Below are 7,761 nucleotides of genomic sequence, written 5' to 3'. Positions count from 1 at the left end.
AGTCATGGTTGTCAGCAAACAATTGACATTCATGTTAAAAAGTTCTGAACAGCAGAAGCAACAGGCTAAGAAACTGCACCAAGAGAGGGAAACATGTTGTCATTCAGAGGTCACCTGAAGTCAAGACAGAAGAGGACTACTGTTTCATTGAATTTGGAGACAATCCTACACCTGATTTGGAAGGAGCACTTCTACTCCAAATTGGTCATCATTAGAGTATCTTAAACACAGACAAGGGAATGCACATTTTTAAAAGTTCCATGTAAATTCTTGATACATCTGCATAGGTAAATATTTGACAAATTGTCCCTGTGCCTTATGGGTAGGACTTTGAAACTGGGCCCCCACCAGCTGGTCAGTGTGTGGCCCCAGGCTGCTTTTCATACGTTGTTGCTTTCCATGAACATTGTTCTTTTCCTCCTGATTTTAATCAGGTAAATCAGATTGCTGTCTTTTAATATTGTGAAATGTACACCATGAAATGAAAGGTTATCCTGTGCTAAAAATGAAGATTAATCATTTTCTGGGAACTTTTATAACACCTGCTGCCATTCATGATTAAACCATTCAGAAATACCATCCCTGTCTTATATGATGTGTATATATTGCCGTGTTTGTGTTTATAGGTATATGTTAATAGGTTTGTTACTTATGTGTGTGTTTGAGATTTTTTTAAAAAATATATTTTAGGGCGCCTGGGTGGCTCAGTCATTAAGCGTCTGCTTTTGGCTCAGGTCATGGTCCCAGGGTCCTGGGATTGAGCCCTGCATCGGGCTCCCTGCTCAGCGGAGAGCCTGCATCTCCCTCTCCCACTCCCCCGATTGTGTTCCCTCTCTCGCTGTGTCTCTCTCTCTGTTAAATAAATAAATAAATAAAATCTTTTAAAAAATGTAAAAATATATATATATATTTTTTATACCAAGAGAATATAATTTAGTGATAATAAAAACTTGAAACAAGAAGTGGAAGCTACTCGTTATTCTTTTAACTTTTCAAAAGATTAAATACAGTTTTTTTATTAATTTTATTTTATTATGTATGTTAGTCGCCATACATTACATCATTAGTTTTTGATGTAGCGTTCCATGATTCATTGTTTGCGTATAACACCCAGTGCTCCATGCAATATGTGCCCTCCTTAATACCCATCACTGGGCTAACCCACATCCCCCCACCCCCCCTCCCCTCTAAAGCCCTCAGTTTGTTTCTCAGAGTCCATAGTCTCTCATGGTTTGTCTCCCCCTCCGATTTCCCCCCCTTCATTTTTCCCTTCCTACTATCTTTTTTTTTTTTACAACATATAATGTATTATTTGTTTCAGGGGTACAGGTCTGTGATTTATCAGTCTTACACAATTCACAGCACTCACCATAGCACATACCCTCCCCAATGTCCATCACACAGCCCCCCCCAATCCCTCTCACCCCCCACCACTCCAGCAACCCTCAGTTTGTTTCCTGAGATTAAGAGTCTCTTATGGTTTGTCTCCCTCTCTGGTTTCATCTTGTTTCATTTTTTCCTGCCTTCCCCTATGGTCCTCTGTCTTGTTTCTCAAATTCCTCATATCAGTGAGATCATATGATACTTGTCTTTCTCTGATTGACTTATTTCACTCAGCATAATATCCTCTAGTTTAGCCACTCTGGAAAACAGTATGGAGGTTCCTCAAAAAGTTGAAAATAGAGCTACCCTACGACCCAGCAATTGCACTACCGGGTATTTACCCCAAAGATACAAATGTAGTGATCCGAAGGGGTACGTCCACCCCAATGTTTATAGCAGCAATGTCCACAATAGCCAAACTATGGAAAGAGCCCAGATGTCCATCAACAGATGAATGGATAAAGAAGATGTGGTATACATACACAATGGAATATCATGCAGCCATCAAAAAAAACCAAAATCTTGCCATTTGCAATAACGTGGATGGAACTAGAGGGTATTATGCTGAGCAAAATAAATACAGATTTTTTATTTGTTTCTTAAGTTTAAAGATAAACTGGCTGGAAAAGACATTTATTAAAAATCTTCATTTGAACAACAAATACACTATCCTTAAATATAAATGTTTCAGTTGAATATGAGGAAAATCTAACTTCAAAATCTGTCACCCTGTTAATTTTCTGGATAGATTTGGCATTTGGCTTATCTGATTGACATTATTTATGTCATTCCTGAAGCTGAATATTGAAGAGGACCATGGACACAAATACTGAAGAATTATTATGCAGCCAAGATATCTGTCCTCCCTGTGAGAGCCTCCAGACTAAGTGGGTTGTGTTAATTCAGTGACCCAGGTTGGCTATGTGGAAGGGAAGGGGAGTAAAGAAAAATGACAGGAAAGTGGGATCTATAGCAACAGTGGTCCTCAGGTATTCTCTTTAGTGTGTAAGTAATAATCATTTATTTTTACAATTAAAAACACATTGATTTTATATAAAATGTTCCATATTTTGGAAGATATATTTTTTAATTTAAAAAGAAAGATCAGTGTGCCTGGGTGGTACAGACAGTTGAGTGTCCAGCTTAGGTCATGATCTCAGTCAGGGTCGTGATATCAAGCCCCCACAACGGGCTCTACGTTCAGCCCAGAGTCTGCTTGAGAGTCTCTCTCTCTCTCTTCCTCTGCCCCTCCCGCTCTCCCACTCTCTCCCTCTCTCTCCCTCTCTCTTTCTCTCCCTCTCTAAAATAAATAAATCTTAAAAAAAGAAAAGAAAGATCACTACAGAAAATCCTATTAGCATTTTGGGCTATGTATTTTGAGACTTTTTTCTGTTTATGCATATTTATTTTCTTTTAAAATGATTTCATACTGTACATACTAGTTAGTAACTTGTTTTTGTTACCTAACACTCTACCTTGGATATAATTCCCTACAATATATTCTATTACATCATTCTGATGATTGCATAAAGTATTTTACCACGTGGAGATTACACAACTTTTTAAACCAGCTTATTTGTTTATTTTTCTCTCATATTTCATTTTTCAGCATAAATGTTTTTGAGACAAGCATTTTTATAGATAAACCTTGGGAAAATGCATAATTATTTCTTAGGATAAATTTCTAAAAGTGTAAATCCTAGATAAAAGATCATATATATTTTTCAATTTTAAGAACATATTATGAAATCTTTTTCTAGAAAATTTCTAGAGCATTAATTTACATTCAATTCAGCAGTATTCATGAGGGAATCTGTTTTTCCACTTCTTCACTGATTATCATTCTTTGTAACCTTGACCAACAGGAAAGCCAGTTAATAATGAGCTGAATTTTCTTTTTTAAGAAACTATTTTCCAGGGGCACCTGGGTGGCTCAGTCGGTTAAGCGTCTGCCTCCTGCTCAGGTCATGATCCTAGGGTCCTGGGATCGAGCCCCATATTGGGCTCCTAGCTCAGTGGGGAGTCTGCTTCTCCCCCCACCCTCCCCCTGCTCATGCTTTCTCTCTCTTTCTCTTGCTTACTCTCTTTCTCAAATAAATAAATAAAATCTTAAAAAAAAAAAAGAAAAAAAGAAAAACTATTTTCCATTACCCCTATTTCCATTTTCTGTCTAAGAGTCTGTGGAAGAAGAGGCTAAAATCTCAGTGGCTCTTCCTACTCATTCAGTGGCTGAGCAGTGGCACTTGCATACCAGTCTTCCATGACAGGCTGAGAGCTCTAATCTTCAGTAAGGAACTACTGGATAGGCACAAAGGGAACCCATACACCTTCAGACCAGTCTGAGATTTCAGGTTGAGTTAGCAGGAAATTTAGGTAGCTGGAGCAGTCCATTCGCCTTGAAATTCCTTCTTGGTCACAGCCTTTTCAGCAGCAGCCTGTTCTTATGACTATCTTCAGGATCTCTGTAAGTAGAGATCACCCATTATCTCCCATGGATGTTCAAGGGAGATTCTGCCACGCATGTGCACAGCTCCCTGGGCCAGCATTTATCGTATCAGACCTGCAAAATGAGTTCCCTTGTTGTTGCATGGGATGGCAATGTCCACAGAGTACAGAGCAAAGTCTGTGTTACAGAGAGCAGCAGTAGGCCGATTAACACAACACGCCTCTATGAGAGGCTACCGGTGAGCCCCAGGATCAGTAGCTACTACAAGTCACAGCTCCCAAAGGCTGGATCTGGTTGGCAAAGGTTCCAGGAATGACTGGCAATAGCAGTGACTCCAGTGGCACAGTGTACCACCAGCCAGTATTCCTGGAGGGTATGGCACTGTGTTTTCAATGGCACGAGCTGCCAGCAGAATCTTCTCCCAGGTTCTCTTCAGGTTTATGATATAGATGCTATCTCTTTTCCTTTGTAGATGTACTGTTCCATTTGGAAGTCAAGTCAGGTGCACCTGAGCAGAGTCCTGCTGCAAGAGATTTGAGGACATCGCCCTCCTTCATTTGTGGGATATCAAAGGCTCCAGACAGTGTGAAAATTTCCCTTTAATTATAATGGGAACCCAGAATATCATATTGACCCCTCTCTGGGTAGCACAGAAAGGTAAGACATTGTATTTTAATTTACATTTCCACTATTATCAACTTACAACTTTTTCGTGTGCATTGTCTGTTTATATTTCTTCACTTGTGAATTACCAGTTATGATGTTCTCCTATTTTTCTTTGGAATCTTTTGCTTATAAGTTGCAAGCATCCCTTTTGTAGTAACCAGTTTAAAAACTAATCACTCAAACATGTTGCAAATAAACTTGCTCAATTTGGGGCTTTCTTTTTAAACCTATTTAATAAATGGGTGTTTGACGAGAAGCTTTTATTTATGTTTTTTTTATAATTTTGGGTCAAAAATGAACTGTTGAAAATATATTTTAAGGAAAACTAATCTGGCAGTGGTAGGCAGGCTTGTTCAGACAGGGAAAGCTCAATTAGGACATTAATTCATAATCAAAAACTGAAATAAGGGTCTGCGGTCAGAAGCCAGAGATGGAAACAAAGCAGAATGAATAAATTTTTAAGGAAAAAAATGATAAGGATTGGTTGAATGTAGAATCTAAAGAAATCTAAGAGTCATAGATGATTACAAAGTTTGAGACTGAGAAAAATGTACCAGTGCTAGAAATATAAACATTGGCATGCTCTACCTTTGAGTCTCAAAGTTTATTTTGTTCGATTTCAAGTAAATTGAGTTTAAGATAAGAACAATCTACAAAACAAACACTGAAGAGTTCTTAGAATTTTTTTTCTACTACATCTTTGATGAGTGTTTTGAAATAACCACTCATGTTTTGTTTTGTTTCATTATTTAACCAATATCCATGTTGTCAGCTAGTAACCACTAGGTAAAGAGGATTTTCTCAGACTTCCAACTTCCTACTATGGTAGTGTTAATCCTCCTGTCCCATGTTGGTCAGGGTCATAGGTGAGTGGTTGCAATTATTTGCTGTGTCATCAGACTCTGGTATCCAATCTGCTTCTGTCCCTGCCCTTGTTTCCGAGTCACCCAGTACTGTATCTAAACTCAAGCTTAGTACATATGTGGGATCATGGGCAATGGCAAATGGTTTTGCTGATCAAGGGCCTATAAAGAGAAAGATTAAAAGATCTTGAGGGAGGTTGAAGAAGGTCTGGGGTAGAGACATGTTGTTAGACATATGAGAATGGGCATGAACTGTGGAAAACAAAAAGCACTGATACAATGCTGTCTCTGGATATAGGAATGTGATACCCCGTTTATGAAAGGTTGTCATAGGAATCCCATAGAGGGATTTCTCTGTTTAACAACGCCTTATCCACAATTCCAAAAATACAAAGATCTCTGAAATTCAACAGTTATTTTTCTTTTTGAAAACTGATTTGGCAATAGAAATTTACTTAAACTGATATAAGGACATTTATAGTTTTAATTATGCACTTTTAATAGAGATAAAATAGATATATAACATTATATTATTTCAGATAAACAAGGTAATCATTTAATATTTGTATATATTGCAAAATGATCACCATAATACGTGTAGTTAACATCATCACCACACATAATTACAATGTTAAGGAGCTTACTGCCTATGTTTTATTCTAGGACTTTTATGGTTTCAGGTTTTAAGTTCAAGTCTTTAATCAATTTTGAGTTCATTTTTGTGTATGGCGTAAGATAGTAATCCAGTTTCGTTCCTTTGCATGTGGCTGTAAGGTTTTCTCAATACCATTATTGAAGGAACTGCCCTTCCCCATTGTATGTTCTTGGATCCTTTGTGGTAAGTCAGTTGACCATATATGCATGGGTTTACTTTAGGCTCTCTATTCTGTTCTGGTTTTAACTATTATTATAAAGCCAATAAATTAAAGATCCTAAAGATACATCATTTTCCAGCACAGTAAGGATTATATTGGTGAGAGTAGCACCAACATTACTAAGAATTTAGGTGATGGCTCTCTTCCGTAGACAGGAAAGGGTGCTACAGGCCTGAACTCACTACTAACAATAGAAAATGAATAGGATCCCCAAACAACAGAGGCCATGGCATTGGTTAACCATCAGAAGCCTGGTGCATGCAATTGCTCATAATGACCTTCATGTCATCTGTCACTGTTGTACCAGTGCCTCTTCTCTACTCACATCTATGGCTGCAACAGAGATCCCTTATAACCAGTGATGGAAAGGTTTGGTTCTTGAATGGGTCCACTTGGTATGTGGACACAGATGAGAACTATAAATGGATAACAACTGTACTATATCCTCATTCAGGGTAAGATAGTAGTGATGGCATAAGATATCTAGGAATAAACCTAACCAGAGAGATGAAAGATTTGTACTCTGAAGAGTATAGAATACTTAGGAAAGAAATTGAGGAAGATACAAAAAAAAAAAAAAAAAGGAAAAACATTCCATGCTCATGGATTGGAAGAACAAATATTGTTAAAATGTCTATGCTACACAACGCGATCTACACATTCAATGCAATACCTATCAAAATACTACCAGCATTTTTCACAGAGCTGGAACAAACAATTCTAAAATTTGTATGGAACCAGAAAAGATCCCGAATAGCCAAAGGAATGTTGAAAAAGAAAACCAAAGCTGGAGGCATCACAGTTCCGGACTTCAAGCTGTATTACAAAGCTGTAATCATCAAGACAGTATGGTACTGGCACAAAAATAGACACACAGATCAACAGTATAGAATAGAAAACCCAGAAATGGACCCTCAACTCCATGGTCAACTAATCTTCAAGAAAGCAGGAAAGAATATCCAATTGAAAAAAGTCTCTTCAACAAATGGTGTTGGGAAAACTGGACAGCCACAATAAAAAAATTAAAAATGAAGAATTCTTCTGCATATGGACCATTTTCTTACACCATACACAAAAACAAATTCAAATTCAAAATGGATGAAAGACCTAAGTGTGAGACAGGAATCCATCAAAATCCTAGAGGAGAACTACAGGCAGCAGCTTCTTTGACCTTGGATGCAGCAACTTCTTGCTAGACACATCTCCAAAGGCAAGGGAAACAAAACCAAAAATGAACTATTAGGACTTCATCAGGATAAAAAGCTTTTGCACAGCAAAGGAAGCAATCAACAAAACTAAAAGGCAACCTATGGAATGGGAAAAGATATTCACAAATGACATATCAGATAAAGGACTAATATCCAAAATCTGTAAAGAACTTACCAACTCAACACCCAAAAAACATTTCTCCAAAGAAGACATACAAATGGCTAACAGACACATGAAAAAATGCTCAACATCACTCGACATCAGGAAAATACAAATCAAAACTACAATGAAATACCACCTCACACTGGTCGGAATGGCT

At 37.7% G+C, this 7,761-nt stretch overlaps 1 pseudogene; it reads right to left on the bottom strand.

The window, feature by feature from the left end:
* Positions 1-3,678: 3,678 nt before the first annotated feature.
* LOC123324074 lies at positions 3,679-4,549 on the bottom strand (annotated as a pseudogene).
* Between the last annotated feature and the right edge of the window lie 3,212 nt (positions 4,550-7,761).

This window comes from Neomonachus schauinslandi, chromosome 2 (genome assembly GCF_002201575.2).
Source record: "Neomonachus schauinslandi chromosome 2, ASM220157v2, whole genome shotgun sequence".
NCBI classification, from domain to species: Eukaryota; Metazoa; Chordata; class Mammalia; order Carnivora; family Phocidae; genus Neomonachus; species Neomonachus schauinslandi.
This window is presented reverse-complemented; position numbering and strand designations above follow the sequence as displayed.